This window comes from Arachis ipaensis, chromosome B6 (genome assembly GCF_059453495.1).
Source record: "Arachis ipaensis isolate K30076 ecotype BB chromosome B6, ASM5945349v1, whole genome shotgun sequence".
Lineage (NCBI taxonomy): Eukaryota > Viridiplantae > Streptophyta > Magnoliopsida > Fabales > Fabaceae > Arachis > Arachis ipaensis.
In genome coordinates this window covers 41,434,418-41,458,046 of record NC_142441.1, presented here as the reverse complement: position 1 = coordinate 41,458,046, position 23,629 = coordinate 41,434,418, and the positions used below count along the sequence as shown (strand labels likewise).

At 38.2% G+C, this 23,629-nt stretch overlaps 3 non-coding genes across 3 annotated transcripts; all 3 read right to left on the bottom strand.

The window, feature by feature from the left end:
* Positions 1-4,342: 4,342 nt before the first annotated feature.
* LOC148555286 (small nucleolar RNA R71) lies at positions 4,343-4,450 on the bottom strand. The gene has a single exon (XR_015887971.1). It is a non-coding gene; the product is annotated as a small nucleolar RNA R71 (small nucleolar RNA).
* A 2,385-nt stretch (positions 4,451-6,835) lies between these two features.
* On the bottom strand, positions 6,836-6,939 carry LOC148555285 (small nucleolar RNA R71). The gene has a single exon (XR_015887137.1). It is a non-coding gene; the product is annotated as a small nucleolar RNA R71 (small nucleolar RNA).
* Positions 6,940-16,165: 9,226 nt separating this feature from the next.
* On the bottom strand, positions 16,166-16,273 carry LOC148555284 (small nucleolar RNA R71). The gene has a single exon (XR_015886643.1). It is a non-coding gene; the product is annotated as a small nucleolar RNA R71 (small nucleolar RNA).
* Between the last annotated feature and the right edge of the window lie 7,356 nt (positions 16,274-23,629).

Here is a 23,629-nt window from a genome sequence, read left to right as displayed (position 1 = left end):
TACGTAGAATTCTCTTATCATGACTGCACTGATGTCTGTTAAAGGTTCACACAAAGTTCCCACCTCCTTTCCTTGGTAATTCTTCTCATGATAGGATACTCTCCACCCCTTAGTCTAAAGCCCATCTCCAAAATGACGTGCTTTGATTCCATGAGCCTATGATACCTTGATTCATGAAACTGAGATTTAAACCTCTTGGTATCTGATAAGCGGATAATTTATACGCTTTTTGGCATTGTTTTTAGTATGTTTTTAGTAAGATTTAGTTAGTTTTTAGTATATTTTTATTAGTGTTTAAATAAAAATCACATTTCTGGACTTTACTATGATTTTGTGTGTTTTTCTGTGATTTCAGGTAATTTCTGGCTGAAATTGAGGGACTTGAGCAAAAATCAGATTCAGAGGCTGAAGAAGGACTGCAGATGCTGTTGGATTCTGACCTCCCTGCACTCAAAGTGAATTTTCTGGAGCTACAAAGCTCCAAATAGCATGTTCTTAATTGCGTTGGAAAGTAGACATCTAGGGCTTTCCAGAAATATATAATAGCTCATACTTTGATCGAGTTTAGACGATGCAAACTGGCGTTCAATGCCAGTTCTCTGCTCTATTATGGAGTTAAACGCCAGAAACAGGTTGCAAAGCATAGTTAAACGCCAGAAACAGGTTACAACCTGGTGTTTAACTCCAAAAGAAGTCTCTACACATGAAAGCTCAATGCTCAGCCCAAGCACACACCAAGTGGGCTCCGGAAGTGGATTTCTGCATCATTTACTTATTTCTATAACCCTAGTAACTAGTTTAGTATAAATAGAACTTTTTACTATTGTATTTTCATCTTGGGAGAGATCTTATGATCATGTTTTGATGATTGAACCCTCTTTGGGAGGCTGGCCATTTGGCCATGTCTAGACCTTGTTCTTATGTATTTTCAACGGTAGAGTTTCTACACACCATAGATTAAGGTGTGGAGCTCTGCTGTTCCTCATGAATTAATGCAAAGTATTATTGTTTTTCTATTCAATTCAAGCCTATTTCTTCTCTAAGATATCCATTCACACACAAGAACATGATGAATGTGATGATTATGTGACGCTTATCATCATTCTTACTTATGAACGCGTGCCTGACAAACACTTTTGTTCTACATGCAAACAAGTTTGAATGTGTATCTCTTAGCCTCCTGATTCATGACGCATGGTTGCCTCGCCTGACAACCGAGCCTTCCATTCCATGAGATCAGAGTCTTTGTGGTATAGGCTAGAATTATTGGCGGTCATTCTTGAGATCCGGAAATTTTAAACCTTGTCTGTGGTATTCCGAGTAGGATCTGGGAAGGGATGGCTGTGACGAGCTTCAAACTCGCGAGTGCTGTGCGTAGTGATAGACGCAAAAGGATTACTGAATCTTATTCCAGTATGATCGAGAACCGACAGATGATTAGCTGTGCGGTGACAGCGCATTTTGGACCATTTTCACTGAGAGGATGGGATGTAGCCATTGACAACGGTGAAACCCAACATAAGCTTGCCATGGAAAGGAGTATGAAGAATTGGATGAAGACAGTAGGAAAGTAGAGGATCAGAAGGGACAAAAGCATCTCCATTCGCTTATCTGAAATTCTCACCAATGAATTACATAAGTACCTCTATCCGTATTTTATGTTTATTTATATTTTAATTATCAATTCACCATAACTATTTGAATCCGCCTTGACTGAGATTTACAAGGTGACCATAGCTTGCTTCAAGCCGACAATCTCCGTGGGATCGACCCTTATTCACGTAAGGTTTATTACTTGGACGACCCAGTGCACTTGCTGGTTAGTTGTGCGAAGTTGTGACAAAGAAGCAAGATTACGATTGTGCGTACCAAGTTGTTGGCGCCATTGAGATCACAATTTTGTGCACCAAGTTTTTGGCGCCGTTGCCGGGGATTGTTCGAGTTTGGACAACTGACGGTTCATCTTGTTGCTCAGATTAGGTAATTTTATTTTAATTTTAAGTTTTTGTTTTCATTCTTTTTATTTTTTCGAAAAAATTTTCAAAAAAATAAATTATTCTATGGCTTCAGAATTTTTAAGAATGAATTCTAGAGTTTCATGAAACATGTTGAAACCTGGCTAGCTGTAAAGCCATGTCTAATTCTTTTGGACCGAGGCTTCTACTCATCAGCATAGAAGCAAGTTGAACGAAGTATCAGCTGTTCGATGCCTGATTTGTATCTGTTAAAGCTTGGCTGGCCATTGGCCATGTCTAGTATTTTGGACCGGAGCTTTCACTGAAAGCTTGGCTGGCTAGTAAGCCATGTCTAAATTCTGGACCGGAGCTTTAGACTAACAGTACACGATTCCTGGAATTCTTATTAAAAATTTTGAAATCCTTATTTTTCTTTTTTCAAATAATTTTTGAAAAAAAGAACCAAAAAAATAATTTGATGTTTCTTGTTTGAGTCTAGTGTCAATTTTTAAGTTTGGTATCAATTGCATGTTTTTAAAATTTGTGCATTTTTTTTCGAAAATTCATGCATTGCATTCTTCATGATCTTCAAGTTGTTCTTGGTAAGTCTCCTTGTTTGATCTTCATATTTTCTTGTTTTGTGTCTTTTGTTATTTTTCATATGCATTCTTGCATTCATAGTGTCTAAAAATAAAAAATTTCTAAGTTTGGTGTCTTGCATGTTTTCTTTTCTTGAAAATTTTTCAAAAATAAGTTCTTGATGTTCATCATGATCTTCAAAGTGTTCTTGGTGTTCATCTTGACATTCATAGTGTTCTTGCATGCATCATTTATTTTGATTCATAATTTTCATGTTTTGAGTCTTTTTGTTGTTTTTCTCTTTCTTCATTAAAAATTCAAAAATAAAAAAAATATCTTTCCCTTTTTCTTCTCATAAATTTCGAAATCTTTGGATTGACTTTTCCAAAATTTTTTAAAATTAGTTGTTTCTTGTTAGTCAAGTCAAGATTTCAATTTCAAAAAAAAAATCCTATCTTTTCAAAACTTTTTCAAAAATCAAATCTTTTTCATTTTTCTTTTATGATTTTCGAAAACTTTTAAAATTGATTTTCAAAATCTTTTTCTTAATTTCATTTCACAATTTCAAAATCTTTACTAACAATTAATGTGATTGATTCAAAAAATTTTTAGTTTGTTACTTGCCTAGTAAGAAAGGTTCAATCTTTAAACTCTAGAATCATATCTTTTTAGTTTCTTGTTAGTCAAGTAATCAACTTTAATTTCAAAAATCAAATCTTTTTAAATTTCTTTTTCAAATCTTTTTCAAAATATCTTTCAATCACATCTTTTTCAAAATCAATTTCAAAATCTTTTCTAACTTCTTTTCTAACTTCTTATCTTTTTAAATTGGTTTTCAAATCTTCTTCAAATCAATCCTATCTTTTTGTTTCAATCATATCTTTTTCAAAACTACCTAACTAATTCTCTCTCTAATTTTCGAAAATCACCTTCCTCTTTTTCAAAATTCCTTTTTAATTAACTAATTGAATTAAATTTTAATTTAATTTCAATTTTCCTTTTTTTTAAAAATTTTTCGAATTATAACTTTAATTTTAAATTAAAAACAAAAATATTTTTTTTTCTTTTCAATTATTTTCGTAAATTCTTCTCTTTCACCTCCATCTAATTATTTATTTATTTACTAACACTTCTCTTTATCTCAAAATTCGAACCCTCTCTTCCTCTTGGTGTTCAAATTTCTCTTCTTCTATTCTTTTCGTCTTCTACTCACATAAAGGAATCTCTATACTGTGACATAGAGGATTCCTCTTCTTTTCTGTTTTCTTCTTTTTCATATGAGCAGGAACAAGGATAAGAACATTCTTGTTGATGTTGATCCTGAACCTGAAAGGACTCTGAAGAGGAAGCTAAGGGAAGCTAAAGCACAACTCTCTGGAGAAAATCTGACAGAAATTTTCGAAAAAGAAGGAGACATGGCCGAAAATAATAACAATGCAAGGAAGATTCTTGGTGACTTTACTACACCAAATTCCAATTTACATGGAAGAAACATCTCAATCCCTGCCATTGGAGCAAAAAATTTTGAGCTAAAGCCTCAATCAGTTTCTCTGATGCAACAGAACTGCAAGTTCCATGGACTTCCATCAGAAGATCCTTTTCAGTTCTTAACTGAATTCTTGCAGATCTGTGATACTGTTAAGACCAATGGGGTTGATCCCGAGGTATACAGGCTTATGCTTTTCCCGTTTGCTGTAAGAGATAGAGCTAGAGTATGGTTGGACTCTCAACCTAAAGATAGTCTGAACTCTTGGGATAAGCTGGTCACGACTTTTTTAGACAAGTTCTTTCCTCCTCAAAAGCTTAGCAAGCTTAGAGTGGATGTTCAAACCTTCAAATAGAAAGAAGGTGAATCCCTCTATGAAGCTTGGGAGAGATACAAGAAACTGACCAAAAATTTTCCTTCTGACATGCTTTCAGAATGGACCATCCTGGATATATTCTATGATGGTCTGTCTGAATTATCAAAGATGTCATTAGACCATTCTACAGGTGGATCTATTCACCTAAAGAAAATGCCTGCAGAAGCTCAAGAACTCATTGACATGGTTGCAAATAACTAGTTCATGTATACTTCTGAAAGGAATCCTGTGAGTAATGGGACGCCTCAGAGGAAGGGAGTTCTTGAAATTGATACTCTGAATGCCATATTGGCTCAGAACAAAATATTGACTCAGCAAGTCAATATGATTTCTCAGAGTCTAAATGGAATGCAAGCTGCATCCAACAGTACTCAAGAGGCATTTTCTTTACTGTTTTTAGGGTTGTTTCATGCATTTCTTTAGGAAATAAGCTAGTTTTGGGTAGATATTCACCTACACCTTGATTCAAGCATACATTGTGCATTTTACATTATTTCATGAGGATTTTGCATGAATTTAGTGACAAATTGTATGCTGCATTACCCATGACTTGGACTAGAACTTTGATGCACTCTGTTGCTTGATTTCAGGACCAAAGGGGGCCCGGAAAGAGGAGGCTGGAAATCCTGGAATGGGGGATTGAAGAGGGGTCTTCGGACTCCCTCCCCTCACACACTTTTCCTTCTCTTTCTTTTAGTTGTAATTTTCATTTATGAATTTGAAGTTTTATTTTCAGTTTTTATCTTCATCTTTACTTTTCTGCACTTTCTTTCTTTTCTATTTTTGTAGAGCAATGATCAACTAACTCTTTACATTGGGTTAGAGAGCTCTATTATGATTCAATGGATTAAGTATAGTTCTTATTATTCTTCTTCTATCTTTTCTCTTGATTTTAATTGAAAGCTTTCGATCTTCATCCAATTGAGTAGTTATCTTGGAAAAGAAACTATTCATACTTGGATCTCTTCTGAACCTTGAAAGAGGAATGAAGAGATCAAGCTAGAAATGCTTTCTCATGCTGGACCAAATTGGGTGTGGATGAATATGTGACTATAATCCTTCCAACACTTGATTTGGGAAATGCATGTGGTATAATCAGTGACCATACTTCATCTCTTCTCATGAGCAATTGACCAAGGAATTGGCTGTTGATCAAGATTTGAGAGATTGAATTACAAGGAATTGTAATTCGATCAATTAAGATTGCCAAGGAGATCAATGAGTGCATTGATTGAGGAAGAGATGAGAATGAACTTGATCCGGAGGATTGCAATATCTCTTGATCTCAATGTTCATTTTATTTTTAGTTCTTACATTTACTTTCCATTTTACTTTTCTGCACTTTATTGCTTTCTTTATTTTTCTGTGAATTTACATTTCCTTGTTGCTCATCATCCAAATCTGAATCGTCTAACTAGGATAATCAATTAACCATTGATTTCTTAATCCGTTAATCTCTGTGGGATTCGACCTCACTCTATTGTGAGTTTTTACTTGACGACAAATTCGGTACACTTGCCGAAGGGAGATTTGTTGCGAGACAAGTTTTCCGTGCATCAAGTTTATGGCACCGTTGCCGGGGATTGATTGTGCATCAACAATGATTAAATTGGAAGATCACTAGATTGAGCATTTTTATTTTGTGAATTTCATTTTCTGTTTGAGTGATTTACTTTTTGTTTTAGTTAAACTTCTTCCCTTCCCCCTCTACTCTTTTGTTTTTCTTTGTTATTTTCAATTCTCTTTGCTAACCCACTAACTGTTTGATATATTGCATCACCCACAACTAACAGTAATTATGACACAAATACTTTCTGCACCTAGCTTTTCTTGCTTGCACTTGATGGTTGTATGACAGGGAGAAGAATTGGGACTTCAACTTCCTTCGATTCTGAACCTGAGAGGACCTTCCTTAGATTAAGGAGGGAGGCAAGAGGAAAAAAAGTGATTGGTGCTGAGGAAGAAGAGAAATTCTTTGAACCAAACATGGAAGACAACATGGAAAACTATCATGAAGAAGAAGATCACAACCATGGGGGAAGAGGTAGAGCAAATCATGCTGGGGAGGATAGAAAGGTTTTGGGCTCTTACATCAATCCAAACCTAGGCAATTGTGAAAGTAGCATCCAAAAGCCAACAATCCATGCCAACAACTTTGAACTCAAACCACAGCTCATCACCCTTGTTCAGAACAATTGCTCGTTTGGAGGAGGTGTTCAAGAAGACCCCAATCAACATTTAACCACCTTCCTGAGGATATGTGACACAGTAAAGTCTAATGGTGTTCATCCTGACACCTATAGACTGCTCTTATTTCCATTCTCACTTAGGGACAAAGCAGCCAAGTGGCTGAAATCTTTCCCAAGGGAAAGTTTGACAACTTGGGAAGACGTGGTAAACAAATTCTTAGCAAGATTTTACCCTCCTCAACGAATCAATAGGCTGAGAGCTGAAGTCCAAACTTTCAGGCAACAAGATGGCGAGACTCTATATGAAGCATGGGAGAGGTTTAAGGACTTAACAAGGAGGTGTCCACCTGACATGTTCAACGAATGGGTGCAGCTGCACATTTTCTATGAAGGGCTCTCTTATGAGTCAAAGAAGGCCGTAGACCATTCATCCGGGGGATCTTTGAACAAGAAGAAGACTATTGAGGAAGCCATAGATGTTATTGAAACAATAGCAGAGAACGACTACTTCTATGCTTCCGAAAGAGGGAACACAAGAGGAGTAATGGAGCTAAACAATGTAGATGCTCTGTTGGCCCAAAACAAGCTCATTATCCAGCAGCTGGCTGACCTCACCAAGAAGATGGAGAGGAACCAAGTAGCAGCAATCTCAACTTCATCAACAACCCAAGAAGGAGTGAATGAAGAAGCAGAGGGTAGTCAGGAGCAAGCCAACTACATTGGGAATTCACCAAGGAAAAACTATGATCCATACTCCAAGACCTACAACCCTGGATGGAGAAACCACCCAAACTTTGGGTGGGGAAGTGAGCAAGATCAAAACCAAGACCAGAGATGTTACAACTCCAACAACAATGCAGCTCACCAGCAGTTCACACAGAGGACATCTCAACACCCCCACAACAATACTTCTCCACACGCTTATCAAAGCCAAAACAGCACATCTGCTCCAAATCACTCGTCAATTGATGACAAGCTCTCTAAGATTGAAGCCTTACTTGAAGGAATATGCCAAGAGATTCAAGAAAATAAGGTGTTCAAAGAGGAGGTGCGAGCCATATTAAGAACCAGGGAGAGACCATTAGGAAGCTGGAATTCCAAGTGGGATATTTAGCTGAGAAGATCCCCAAACCTACTGATAGCTTCCCAAGTGACACGGAGAAAAATCCCAAAGCTGAAGCAAAGAAAGTAAGATGGGAAGATTGCAAAATGGTCACTACAAGTGATCAAGAGACTGAAGACAAGCAAGGCAAACTTCTCGAACATCCTGAAGACAACTCAACAAAGGAGGAGGATAAAGACCACCAAGAACCAGAAATCTCACAACAAGAGCTGCTGAAGCTCTATGCACCCTTTCCTCAACTGCTCAATGGTGCTGTGGGAAAGAGAATTACTCAAGGTTCCTAGACTTGTTTGCATCTTTGCATGTAAACATACCATTCATCAAGGCAATTCAGCAAATGCTTGCATTCATCAAGTATATGAAAGAACTTCTGCCCAGGAAAAGCTCACTCAAAGGAGGCCAGACTATAGTGATAAACAAGGAATGTAGTGCCCTTATTCAACCTGAGTTGCCTACAAAAAGAAGAGACCCAGCGAGTTTTCACATCCCTTGTGCCATAGGTGAAACTATGTTCGATAGAGCACTATGTGATTTGGGGGCCAGCATCAACTTACTGCCTTTATCCCTGGCAAAGAGGCTGTAGATCAATGAGATAATGCCCACAGATGTAATCATCAGATTGGCTGACAAAACTCAAAAACAAGCAATAGGAGTGGTGGAAAATGTGTTGCTAAAGGTTGGAAAATACTTTCTCCCAACAGACTTTGTCATCCTGGACATGGAAGAGAGTCACTCTCATCCAATCATATTGGGAAGACCATTCCTAGCTACGGCCAGAGCACTTATCGATGTAGAGAAAGGGGAGCTAATATTGAGAATCCATGATGAACGACTCAGCTTCAATGTTTTCAAACTCTCACAAGAAACAGATCAAGAGGACAAGGAATGAAGCACAAATGATAATGAGACACTGAAGGAGGAGACAAGCACTGAAGCACAGCCAGATCATTCTGAGATTCCCTTAATTGATAAACAAGGAACACAGCAATTGCCACAGCTCAAGAAAAAATTGGAGGAACCTAAACCTCTAGAGGCAGGTAAAGACAGCATCACAACCCCTGCAGAAAAAGAGGTCACCAAGGGGAAGGCAACCTCAAAAGAAACAAAGAAGAAGGTACCAAGGAGGTGGAGGAACAAGAAGATCCCTACGGAAGACTTCTCTCCAGGGGATAGAGTTGTCTCAGCTTACTTCCCAGATATTCCCCCTAATCTCCCTACTGTACCATCTCAATTACCTAAAGTCTTCACTATCAATAGAGTTCTTTCCCTGGAACATGTGGAGATCATTGATCCAACCAATGGATATAAGTCCATAGCAAGAGGGGAGGACTTTAAGCACTACCAACCACCCTGATGAGGGAAAAACGTCAAGCTAATGACGGTAAAGAAGCACTTCATGGGAGGCAACCCATGTTTTATATGTTTTTAAAATAATGAATAAATCAATGTTTATGAATTTCAACCCAAACTTGACAAACACTTGGTGAAATCTTTATCATGCAGTATATAGTGAAGAACAAGTTTGGTGTTCAAAGCAAACCAAGATGCATGCTAATCTTGGGAGCATTGAACAAAACTTTTCATCACATTGCTTCAAACTAAGTTTGGTGTCACCCCATGGTGCCACCAAAATGCATATAAGGACCCACCAATAGTTAGTTAGTTAGTTAGAATTCATAAATAAACAATCAAATCTTTTCTTCCCTTTTATTAATATTAGCCGTAAAGTTCATATGGTCATTTTAATATCCTTTCTTACTTTTCTTAGTTTGTCCTTATAGGAAAAGAAAAGGAGCATTAAAAGGGATAGATTGGACAACCAAACAAAGAAGGATCAGACACCACAAAAGGAGGGGCTACACACTTGTTCTAAAAAGGGAATACATCGAAAAATGTTGCCATGCAACATTGAAAAAATGGGACCCCTAGAAGACCGAGCAATCCCCATCATAAAGTGATGATCCTTGTCTTCTAGCCATGCATAACCCCAACCGTCCATCAAGTGACCACTTCATCAATCTACACCCTCCATTCTCTCACAACTTCTCTATATAAACGACCCTTGTCCGTACCACCCTTCATTGTCATCACACACCCTTCACCACTCCTCATTTCAGTACAAAACACCCTCTATCCGATTATAAACATTCCTCCCCTCACTCTCTTCATTGCCATAAAACCCTAAACAACCAAAAGTCTCCACAACCTTACCACCTTCACATATTAACTATCATTCATGGCGTCTTCGGGTTCTAAAAGAAGGAAGGGAAAGGAACCAATGGAAGAACACCCTTATGATGAAAAGAGATTTAGAAGCTTGCATCATGCATTGCAATACGGGTGGATGGTTAATAAGGAAATCATTTATGAGCTGGGATTTCAAGTTAAAAAGACTGAGTGTCTCGAAATTACAGAGAAGATAGAAAGGAGAAGATGGGAGCTCCTCACTGACCCAGTCATTAAGGTAAATGCAAACCTCATAAGAGAATTTTATGCAAATGCGGTTTGATATGATAAGAAGGATGAGTCCTATACAAGCTTTGTGAGAGGAAAGATGGTGGACTTTGGTCCCATGAGTGTCATGAGGGCATTGAAGCTACGGTCTATACAGTTTGAAGAAGAAAGCTATCACTCAAGATTGGACAACCCCAATTATGACCAGATTCTACAAGATATCTGTGTACCAGGAGCTAACTGGGAAAGGGGTGCGGGAAATAAACTAAAGTTCATCAAGAGAACAGAGCTCACTCCTGAAGCCAAGGGGTGGTTTGAGCTAGTGAGAAGGTCTATTCTCCCAGCTGCAAACAACTCGGAGGTGAATGTCAAGAGAGCCACAATTGTGCACTGTATACTGAAGGGAGGAGAAATCAAGGTCCATGAACTCATAGCTGAAGGCATTAGAAAGATGGCGGAGAAAAGCGACTCAAGAGGAACGATAGGTTACCCCAGCACTATTTACCGAATTTGCAAGAAAGCTGGGGTGGTTTTTGAAGATGAGGACCCCGTGTGGATAAAGGAAGGCATTCCAATAACTGTACGAAGGATGAATGCCACTGCATCTCCCCTACCTCAACGGAAGCAAAGGAAGAGGACAACCCCTCAAGTAGTAGAAGGACAAGCCATAGAAGGGCAAACACCAACCACCTTGAATATGCATCAATTGCAGGAGGCCATTAGTGGACTATCTCAACAATACTTGGAGAGCCAAGGAGCACAGAGAGAACTTCAACTACAGATGATGGGGTAGCAAGAGGAGTCACTCTCAAGATGGATGACTCAACAAGGTGAGTGGCAAAAGCAAATGATGGAACAACAACTGAGTCAAGGACAACAATGGGGAGATACATTCAACAAGGTAGAACAAAGGCAAAATGAGCAACAAGAATCCATCCAGAAGCTAATCAACATCCAAGCACATCAAGGGGCAGAATTATTGGACGAGCAAAGGGCATTCGCAGAAGGAGTTTACATGAGCGAGACAGGACATCACATAAACACTCAAGCCAGGCTCGGCTACTTAGTAGGACAACTGCCAATATTGCATCCAGGAATAGCCCGGTATGAAGAAATGAAGGATGAATTAGTACGAGAGGAAAGACAAAGGGTGGAAGAGAGTCATGAATCAGTAAGAAAGGCACTTGAGGATTGGAAGCAAGCAAAATTGGCACGGATGAGAAGGAATGCAAGAGGACACAAAGAAAGCAATAAAAAAGGAGAGCATGGACCTCCACAAGAGTAAAAGGTGGTGGAGTTCCTTCTTTGGTCCATTTTTCTTCTATGCTTTAAATAAGGAAGATCTTGTATAAAATAGAACTTGCTTCCATGTTAGTTTAAACCTTCTTGAATTCTGTTTTTTTATCTTATGTGTTGAAGAGGTCTCTGTGTGCTGGTCTTTATGTTACTGCATCTTTCCCTTATTTACTTGTAAGCTTGTCCATTTTAAATCAAATGAAGAAGAGAATGTTTATGTTTTTAAAAGACCAGAGTAGAGTTCATAATGTGGAAGTACATTCATGAATCTTTGGGGTAGTCATAAGTTAGCTAAGTTGGTTCAACCACAAGGCTAGGAGGACAACTATCTATCCTGAATACTTGACTTTAAATATACCCATGAGACTAAGTTAATAACAAGATCCTAATAAGAGAAAAGGGAAAGAACAATGGAAGTGAAAAACAAAAGAAAAAGAGTAAGCAATAAGGCTAGGCACCAATGGTTTGGACCTTGAGACAAGTGTCTGTGGTGCTCCTGTGTGAGGGATCTACTTGGATGAATAAGCTCTCAGGGGTGCTTCATCACTTGGTAACTTGGGTTAACTAACCCAGGATTATCAGCTGAAAATCCACTATCAAGAGTAACTGATGAGCAGATAATTTATACGCTTTTTGGCATTGTTTTTAATATGTTTTTAGTAGAATCTAGTTACTTTTAGGGATGTTTTCATTAGTTTTTATGTTAAATTCACATTTCTGGACTTTACTATGAGTTTGTGTATTTTTCTGTGATTTCAGGTATTTTCTGGCTGAAATTGAGGGACTTGAGCAAAAATCAGATTCAGAGGTTGAAGAAGGACTGCTGATGCTGTTGGATTCTGACCTCCCTGCACTCAAAATGGATTTTCTGGAGCTACAGAACTCAAAATGGCTCGCTTCTAATTGCGTTGGAAAGTAGACATCCAGGGCTTTCCAGCAATATATAATAGTTCATATTTTGCCCAAGTTTAGACGATGCAAACTGGCGTTCAACGTCAGCTCTCTGCCCAATTCTGGCGTCCAGCACCAGAAACAAGTTGCAAAGTGGAGTTCAACGCCCAAAATGGCACAAAAGCTGGCGTTCAACTCCAAGAAGGACCTCTACACGTGCAACACTCAAGCTCAGCCCAAGCACACACCAAGTGGGTCCCGGAAGTGGATTTATGCATCAATTACTTACTTCTGTAAACCCTAGTAGCTAGTTTATTATAAATAGGACTTTTTACTATTGTATTTGACATCCTGGATTGTATTTTGATCCTGTGATCTCGTTTTGGGGGCTGGCCATCTCGGCCATGCCTGGACCTTTCACTTATGTATTTTCAACGATAGAGTTTCTGCACTCCATAGATTAAGGTGTGGAGCTCTGCTGTTCCTCAAAGATTAATGCAAAGTACTACTGTTTTTCTATTCAATTCAACTTGTTCCGCTACTAAGATATTCATTCGCACTTCAATCTGAATGTGATGAACGTGACAATCATCATCATTCCTTATGAACGCGTGCCTGACAACCACTTACGTTCTACCTTTGATTGAATGAGTATCTCTTAGATCTCTTAATCAGAATCTTCGTGGTGTAAGCTAGATTAATGGCGGCATTCATGAGAATCTGGAAAGTCTAAACCTTGTCTGTGGTATTCCGAGTAGGATTCAGGGATTGAATGACTGTGACGAACTCCAAACTCGCGATTGCTGGGCGTAGTGACAGACGCAAAAGGATAGTAAATTCTATTCCAGTATGATCGAGAACCTCCAAGATGATTAGCCATGCAGTGACAGCACATCGGACCATTTTCACAGAGAGGAATAGGATGTAGCCATCGACAAGGGTGATGCCTCCAGACGATTAGCCGTGCTGTGACAGAGCATTTGGACCATTTTCCCGAGAGGATTGAAAGTAGCCATTGGCACCGGTGACATCCTTACAAAAAGCCAGCCATAGAAAGGAGTAAAACTGATTGGATGAAGACAGCAGGAAAGCAGAGGTTCAGAGGAACGAAAGCATCTCTATGCGCTTATCTGAAATTCTTACCAATGATTTACATAAGTATTTCTATCCTTAGTTTATTATTTATTTTCGAAAACTCCATAACTATTTTATATCCGCCTGACTGAGATTTACAAGGTGACCATAGCTTGCTTCATACCAACAATCTCCATGGGATCGACCCTTACTTACGTAAGGCTTATTACTTGGACCACCCAGTGCACTTGCTGGTTAGTTGTATCGAAGTTGTGACAAATTATGAATTGAGATTAGAGCACCAAGTTTTTGGAGCCATTACCAGAGATCACAATTTCGTGCACCAAGTTTTTGGCGCTGTTGCCGGGGATTGTTCGAGTTTGGACAACTGACGGTTCATCTTGTTGCTCAGATTGGGTAACTTTCTTTTCGTTTTCTTTTCAAAAAAGTTTTCAAAAATTTTTCAAAAAAATCTTTCAAAAATTTCTCCTTTGTTTTCGAAAAAAAAAAATATTTTCAAAAATATATTTTTCTTCAGAATTTTTAAGAATGAATCCTAGTGTTTCATGAAGCATGTTGAAGCCTAGCTGGCTGTAAAGCCATGCCTGTAGGGAATGTCAGGCGTGTCATGTCTGAGTTACATACTAAAGCTTGGCTGGCTATTAAGCCATGCCTAACCCTTTGATTGGAGCTTTAGACTAAAGAGCATAAGATTCCTGGAATTCATATTAAAAATTTTGGAATCCTTATTTTTCTTTTTCAAAATGATTTTCGAAAAAATTAAAAGAAAATACAAAAAAATTAGAAAATCATAAAAATCAAAAATATTTTTGTGTTTCTTGTTTGAGTCTTGAGTCATATTTTAAGTTTGGTGTCAATTGCATATTCATCTTGCATTTTTCGAAAATTCATGCATTCATAGTGTTCTTCATGATCTTCAAGTTGTTCTTGGTCAGTCTTCTTGTTTGATCTTGATGTTTTCTTGTTTTGTGTCTTTTCTTGTTTTACATGTGCATTTTTCGTTTATTAGAGTCTAAACATGAAAGATTTCTAAGTTTGATGTCTTGCATGTTTTCTTTGCATATAAAATTTTTCAAAAATATGTTCTTGATGTTCATCATGATATTCACGGTGTTCTTGGTGTTCATCTTGACATTCATAGCATTCTTGCATACATTCATAGTTTTGATCTAAAATTTTCATGCATTGCATCTTTTTCATGTTTTTCTCTCTCATCATAAAAAAATTTCAAAAATAAAAAAATATCTTTCCCTTTTCCTTCTCATCAAATTCGAAAATTTGAATTGACTTTTTCAAAATTTTTAAAATTCAGTTGTTTCTTATGAGTCAAATCAAATTTTCAATTTAAAAATCTTATCTTTTTCAAAATCTTTTTCAAAAATCAAACCTTTTTCATTTTTTTAGTTATTTTCGAAAATTATAAAAATATTTTTCAAAAATCTTTTTCTTATCTTTATCACATAATTTTTGAAAATCATATCATCAATTAATGTTTTGATTCAAAAATTTTCAAGTTTGTTACTTGCTTGTTAAGAAAGATTCAAACTTTAAGTTCTAGAATCATATCTTGTGATTTCTTGTGAATCAAGTCATTAATTGTGATTTTAAAAATCAAATCTTTTTCAAAACTAATTTCAATCATATCTTTTCAAAAATATCTTCATATCTTATCTTTTTTTCAAAAAAAAATTTGATTTTAAAAATATCTTTTCTAACCTCTTATCTTCTTATCTTTTCAAAATTGATTTTCAAAATTTGTTTCAACTAACTAACTAACTTTTTGTTTGTTTCTTATCTTTTTCAAAACTACCTAACTAATTTTCTCTCTCTAATTTTCGAAAATATCTCCCCCTTTTTCAAAAAAAAAAATCTTTTTAATTAACTAATTATTTTAAATTTTTTTTTTAAATTTTCGAAAATTACTAACCTTTTTCAAAAACTATTTTCAAAAATCACTAACTCTTTTTCAAAAATTATTTTCGAAAATTCTCCTTCTCCCTCATCTTATTTTATTTATTTATTCATCTACTAACATCTCTCCCTCACTCACCAAAAATCCGAACCCCCTCTCTCTTTCTGAGTTCAGATATTTTTTTTTATTCTTTCTTCTACTCACACTGGGAACCTCTATACTGTGGTAAAAAGGATCCCTATTATTATTATTTTTTCTGTTCCCTCCTTTTTCATATGAGCAGGAGCAAGGACAAGAACATTCTTGTTGAAGCAGATCCAGAACCTAAAAGGACTCTGAAAAGGAAACTAAGAGAAGCTAAAATACAACATTCCAGAGACAACCTTTCAGAAATTTTCGAACAAGAAGAGGAGATGGCAGCCAAAAATAAGGATAATGCAAGGAGAATGCTTGGTGACTTTACAACACCTAATTCCAATTTACATGGAAGAAGCATCTTCATTCCTGCCATTGGAGTAAACAATTTTGAGCTGAAACCTCAATTAGTTTCTCTGATGCAGCAGAACTGCAAGTTTCATGGACTTCCATCTGAAGATCCTTTTCAGTTCTTAACTGAATTCTTGCAGATATGTGATACTGTTAAGACTAATGGAGTAGATCCTGAAGTCTACAGGCTCATGCTTTTCCCTTTTGCTGTAAGAGACAGAGCTAGAGTATGGTTGGACTCTCAACCTAAGGATAGCCTGAACTCTTGGGATAAGCTGGTCAAGGCTTTCTTAGCCAAGTTCTTTCCTCCTCAAAAGCTGAGTAAGCTTAGAGTAGATGTTCAGACCTTCAGACAGAAAGAAGGTGAATCCCTCTATGAAGCTTGGGAGAGATACAAAGGACTGACCAAAAAGTGTCCTTCTGACATGCTTTCAGAATGGATCATCCTGGATATATTCTATGATGGTCTGTCGGAATTAGCTAAAATTTCATTGGATACTTCTGCAGGTGGATCCATTCACCTAAAGAAAATGCCTGCAGAAGCTCAAGAACTCATTGACATGGTTGCTAATAACCAGTTCATGTACACTTCTGAGAGGAATCCTGTGAGCAATGGGACGCCTATGAAGAAGGGAGTTCTTGAAATTGATACTCTGAATGCCATATTGGCTCAGAATAAAATATTGACTCAGCAAGTCAATATGATTTCTCAGAGTCTGAAAGGAATGCAAGCTGCATCCAACAGTACTCAAGAGGCATCTTCTAAAGAAGAAGCTTATGATCCTGAGAACCCTGCAATAGCAGAGGTAAATTACATAGGTGAACCTTATGGAAACACCTATAATCCATCATGGAGAAATCATCCAAATCTCTCATGGAAGGATCAAAAGCCTCAATAAGGCTTTAATAATGGTGGAAGATACAGGTTTAACAATAGTAAACCTTTTCCGTCATCCACTCAGCAACAGACAGAGAATTCTGAGCAGAATCCATCTAGCTTAGCAAACTTAGTCTCTGATCTATCTAAGGCCACTGTGAGTTTCATGAATGAAACAAGGTCCTCCATTAGAAATTTGGAGGCACAAGTGGGCCAGCTGAGTAAGAAGATCACTGAAATCCCTCCCAGTACTCTCCCAAGCAATACAGAAGAAAACCCAAAAGGAGAGTGCAAGGCCATTGAATTGATCACCATGGCCGAACCCAAAGAAGGAGAGGAGAACGTGAATCCCAGTGAGGAAGACCTCCTGGGACGTCCAGTGATCAATAAGGAGTTTCTCATTGAGGAACCAAAGGACCCTGAGGCTCATCTAGAGACCACAGAGATTCCATTGAACCTCCTTATGCCATTCATGAGCTCTGATGAGTATTCCTCTTCTGAAGAGAATGAGGATGTCAGTGAAGAGCAAGTTGCCAAGTTCCTCGGTGCAATCATGAAGCTGAATGCCAACTTATTTGGTAAAAAGACTTGGGGAGATGAACCTCCCCTGTTCACCAATGAACTAAACGCATTGGATTTACTGAGATTGCCTCAGAAAAAAGAGGATCCTGGAAAGTTTCTCATACCTTGTACCATAAACACCATGATCTTTGAAAAGGCTCTGTGTGACCTTGGTTCAGGAATAAACCTCATGCCCCTCTCTGTAATAGAGAAACTGGGAATCTATGGGGTGCAAGCTGCGAAAATCTCATTAGAGATGGCAGACAATTCAAGAAAATAGGCTTATGGACAAGTAGAGGACGTGTTAGTAAAGGTTGAAGGCCTTTACATCCCTGCTGATTTTATAGTCCTGGATACTGGGAAGAATAAGGATGAATCCATCATCCTTGGAAGACCCTTCCTAGCCACAGCAAGAGCTGTGATTGATGTTGACAGAGGTGAATTAGTCCTTCAATTGAATGAGGACTCCCTTGTGTTTGCAACTCAAGGTCATCCTTCTGTAAACATGGAGAGGAAGCACAGTAAGCTTCTCTCAAAACAGAGTCAACTAGAGCCCCACAGTCAAACTCTAAGTTTGGTGTTGGGAGGCCACAACCAAACTCTAAGTTTGGTGTTGAACTCCCATATCTAAACTCTAAGTTTGGTGTTGGGGAGTCTCAACAATGCTCTGAACATCTGTGAGGCTCCATGAGAGCCCATTGTCAAGCTATTGACATTAAAGAAGCGCTTGTTGGGAGGCAACCCAATTTTTATTTATCTAATTTTATTTTTATTGTTTTTCATGTTTTCTTAGGTTCATAATCATGTGGAGTCACAAAATAAACAGAAAAATAAAAAATAGAATAAAAACAGCAGAAGAAAAATCACACCCTGGAGGAAGCATCTGTCTGGCGTTCAACGCCAGAACAGAGCATGGTTCTGGCGCTGAACGCCCAAAATGGGCAGCATCTGGGCGTTGAACGCCAGAACTGCACCCTGGAGAAGAGTTGGCGCTGAACGCCCAGAACAAGCATGGTTCTGGCGTTCAACGCCAGAAATGGGCAACAAATGGGCGTTCAACGCCCAAAAGAAGCAGCAATCTGGCGTTGAACGCCCAGAGTTGTGTGCAAGGGCATTTTACATGCCTAATGGGTGCAGGGATGTAAATCCTTGACACCTCCGGATCTGTGGACACCACAGGATCACCTCAAGATCTGTGGACACCACAGGATCATCTCAGGATCTGTGAATCCCACAGGATCCCTACCCACCTCACCCTCTCTCTCTCTATTCATGGTCATCCCTTCTGTTTTCCATTCACCACTCACATCCATACACACATCCCTCCATCTCCTCTATATCTTCTTCTTCTTCTTCTATTCTTTTTTCTTTTGCTCGAGGGCGAGCAACATTCTAAGTTTGGTGTGGTAAAAGCATAAGCTTTTTGTTTTTCCATAACCATTAATGGCACCTAAGGCCAGAGAAACCTCAAAGAGGAAAGGGAAGGTAAGTGCTGTCACCTCTGAGCCATGGGAGATGGAAAGATTCATCTCTAAAGCCCATCACTAAGAAAAGGATGGAGCAAATAAGAGGCACAGGAAGCTCATCACCATGAGATCCCGGAGATGCCTCAAATGCATTTTCCTCCACAAAACTATTGGGAGCAAATCAACACCTCCCTAGGAGAATTAAGTTCCAACATGGGACAACTAAGGGTGGAACATCAAGAGCACTCCATCATTCTTCATGAAATCAGAGAAGATCAAAAAGCAATGAGGGAGGAGCAACAAAGACAAGGAAGAGACATAGAAGAGCTCAAGGACATCATTGGTTCCTCAAGAAGAAAATGCCACCATCACTAAGGTGGACTCATTCCTTGTTCTCACTTTCTGTTTTTCGTTTTCTCTATGTTAAGTGCTTATCTATGTTTGTGTCTTCATTACATGATCATTAGTAGTTAGTAACTATGTCTTAAAGTTATGAATGTCCTATGAATCCATCACCTCTCTTAAATGAAAAATGTTTTAATTCAAAAGAACAAGAAGTACATGAGTTTCGAATTTATCCTTGAACTTAGCTTAATTATATTGATGTGGTGACAATGCTTCTTGTTTTCTAAATGTATGCTTGAACAGTGCATATGTCTTTTGAAGTTGTTGTTTAAGAATGTTAAATATGTTGGCTCTTAAAAGAATGATGACTAGGAGACATGTTATTTGATAATCTGAAAAATCATAAAAATGATTCTTGAAGCAAGAAAAAGCAGCAAAGAACAAAGCTTGCAGAAAGAAAAAAGGCAAAAAAAAAAAATAGAGAGAAAAAGCAAGCAGAAAAAGCCAAAAGCTCTTAAAACCAAGAGGCAAGAGCAAAAAGCCAGTAACCCTTAAAACCAAAAGGCAAGGGCAATAAAAAGGATCCCAAGGCTTTGAGCATCAGTGGATAGGAGGGCCTAAAGGAATAAAATCCTGGCCTAAGCGGCTAAACCAAGCTGTCCTTAACCATGTGCTTGTGGCGTGAAGGTGTCAAGTGAAAACTTGAGACTGAGCGGTTAAAGTCAAGGTCCAAAGCAAAAGAAGAGTGTGCTTAAGAACCCTGGACACCTTTAATTGGGGACTTTAGCAAAGCTGAGTCAGAATCTGAAAAGGTTCACCCAATTATGTGTCTGTGGCATTTATGTTTCCGGTGGTAATGCTGGAAAACAAAGTGCTTAGGGCCACGGCCAAGACTCATAAAATAGCTGTGTTCAAGAATCATCATACTGAACTAGGAGAATCAATAACACTATCTGAACTCTGAGTTCCTATAGATGCCAATCATTCTGAACTTCAATGGATAAAGTGAGATGCCAAAACTATTCAAGAGACAAAAAGCTACAAGTCCCGCTCATTTGATTGGAGCTATGTTTCATTGATAGTTTGGAATTTATAGTATATTCTCTTCTTTTTATCCTATTTGATTTTCAGTTGCTTGGGGACAAGCAACAATTTAAGTTTGGTGTTGTGATGAGCGGATAATTTATACGCTTTTTGGCATTGTTTTTAGTATGTTTTAGTAGAATCTAGTTACTTTTAGGGATGTTTTCATTAGTTTTTATGTTAAATTCACATTTCTGGACTTTACTATGAGTTTGTGTGTTTTTCTATGATTTCAGGTATTTTCTGGCTGAAATTGAGGGACTTGAGCAAAAATCAGATTCAGAGGTTGAAGAAGGACTGCTGATGCTGTTGGATTCTGACCTCCCTGCACTCAAAATGGATTTTCTGGAGCTACAGAACTCAAAATGGCTCGCTTCTAATTGCGTTGGAAAGTAGACATCCAGGGCTTTCCAGAAATATATAATAGTCCATACTTTGCCCAAGTTTAGACGACACAAACTGGCGTTCAACGCCAGCTCTCTGCCCAATTCTGGCGTCCAGCGCCAGAAACAAGTTACAAAGTGGAGTTCAACGCCCAAAATGGCACAAAAGCTGGCGTTCAACTCCAAGAAGGACCTCTACACGTGCAACACTCAAGCTCAGCCCAAGCACACACCAAGTGGACCCTGGAAGTGGATTTATGCATCAATTACTTACTTTTGTATACCCTAGTAGCTAGTTTATTATAAATAGGACTTTTTACTATTGTATTTGACATCCTGGATTGTATTTTGATCCTGTGATCTCGTTTTGGGGGCTGGCCATCTCGGCCATGCCTGGACCTTTCACTTATGTATTTTCAACGGTAGAGTTTCTGTACTCCATAGATTAAGGTATGGAGCTCTACTGTTCCTCAAAGATTAATGCAAAGTACTACTATTTTTCTATTAAATTCAACTTGTTCCGCTTCTAAGATATTCATTCGCACTTCAACCTGAATGTGATGAACGTGACAATCATCATTCATTCCTTATGAACGCGTGCCTGACAACCACTTCCGTTCTACCTTTGATTGAATGAGTATCTCTTAGATCTCTTAATCAGAATCTTCGTGGTGTAAGCTAGATTGATGGTGGCATTCATGAGAATCCGGAAAGTCTAAACCTTGTCTGTGGTATTCCGAGTAGGATTCAGGGATTGAATGACTGTGACGAACTCCAAACTCGCGATTGCTGGGCATAGTGACAGACGCAAAAGGATAGTAAATTCTATTCCAGTATGATCGAGAACCTCCAAGATGATTAGCCATGCAGTGACAGCGCATCGGACTATTTTCACAGAGAGGAATAGGATGTAGCCATCGACAAGGGTGATGCCTCCAGACGATTAGCCGTGCTGTGACAGAGCTTTTGGACCATTTTCCCGAGAGGATTGAAAGTAGCCATTGGCACCGGTGACATCCTTACAAAAAGCCAGCCATAGAAAGGAGTAAAACTGATTGGATGAAGACAGCAGGAAAGCAGAGGTTCAGAGGAACGAAAGTATCTCTATGCGCTTATCTGAAATTCTCACCAATGATTTACATAAGTATTTCTATCCTTAGTTTATTATTTATTTTCGAAAACTCCATAACTATTTTATATCCGCCTGACTGAGATTTACAAGGTGACCATAGCTTGCTTCATACCAACAATCTCCGTGGGATCGACCCTTACTCACGTAAGGTTTATTACTTGGACGACCCAGTGCACTTGCTGGTTAGTTGTATCGAAGTTGTGACAAATTATGAATTGAGATTAGAGCACCAAGTTTTTGGAGCCATTACCAGAGGTCACAATTTCGTGCACCAGTAACCCTCTCTACAGAGCATTTAGTAACCCAAAGAGGTGCTGGACACCAAGGTCTCAAGAAAAGAAAATAAATAAACTATATGCCTGTGGTGTGTATGTATGAGGGAGAAACTTGAGGGAGTAAGTCCTTAGGGGTGCTTCAACACCTAGCACCTTGAACCAACTGGTTCGGGAGTGTTGGCTGAAAGCTTATTTTAAAGAGTTGCCCCCTTACAGAGCACTTAGCCTAAGAACACCAATAAGCTCTGAAATGACAATAAAGGGATCAATGAATAAAAGTCTCATGGGATATAAACAAAGTAAGTGTTTAGGGATATGATAAAAGTCTGAAAGCCAGTAATGGAATGAACCTAAGTTGTTATGCATGAAACCACCATAAAATTAGTAACATGACTTCCATAAGAATGACTCATTCCTCTGGATATTCCATTCATCATTCTCTTGTTCCAGTACTTGCTTAGGGATAAGCAAGCTTTAAGTTTGGTGTTGTGATGCCAGGGCATCTTGGCCAGTTTCACTGACCTTTTCTTTACTGTTTTTAGGGTAGTTTCATGCATTTCTTTAGGAAATAAGCTAGTTTTGGGTAGATATTCACCTACACCTTGATTCAAGCATACATTGTGCATTTTACATTATTTCATGAGGATTTTGCATGAATTTAGTGACAAATTGTATGCTGCATTACCCATGACTTGGACTAGAACTTTGATGCACTCTGTTGCTTGATTTCAGGACCAAAGGGGGCCCGGAAAGAGGAGGCTGGAAATCCTGGAATGGGGGATTGAAGAGGGGTCTTCGGACTCCCTCCCCTCACACACTTTTCCTTCTCTTTCTTTTAGTTGTAATTTTCATTTATGAATTTGAAGTTTTATTTTCAGTTTTTATCTTCATCTTTACTTTCTGCACTTTCTTTCTTTTCTATTTTTGTAGAGCAATGATCAACTAACTCTTTACATTGGGTTAGAGAGCTCTATTGTGATTCAATGGATTAAGTGTAGTTCTTATTATTCTTCTTCTATCTTTTCTCTTGATTTTACTTGAAAGCTTTCGATCTTCATCCAATTGAGTAGTTATCTTGGAAAAGAAACTATTCATACTTGGATCTCTTCTGAACCTTGAAAGAGGAATGAAGAGATCAAGCTAGAAATGCTTTCTCATGCTGGACCAAATTGGGTGTGGGTGGATATGTGACTATAATCCTTCCAACACTTGATTTGGGAAATGCATGTGGTATAATCAGTGACCATACTTCATCTCTTCTCATGAGCAATTGACCAAGGAATTGGTTGTTGATCAAGATTTGAGAGATTGAATTACAAGGAATTGTAATTCGATCAATTAAGATTGCCAAGGAGATCAATGAGTACATTGATTGAGGAAGAGATGATAATGAACTTGATCCGGAGGATTGCAATATCTCTTGATCCCAATGTTCATTTTATTTTTAGTTCTTACATTTACTTTCCTTGCCATTTTACTTTTCTGCACTTTATTGCTTTCTTTATTTTTCTGTCAATTTACATTTCCTTGTTGCTCATCATCCAAATCTGAATCGTCTAACTAGGATAATCAATTAACCATTGATTGCTTAATCCGTTAATATCTGTGGGATTCGACCTCACTCTATTGTGAGTTTTTACTTGACGACAAATTCGGTACACTTGC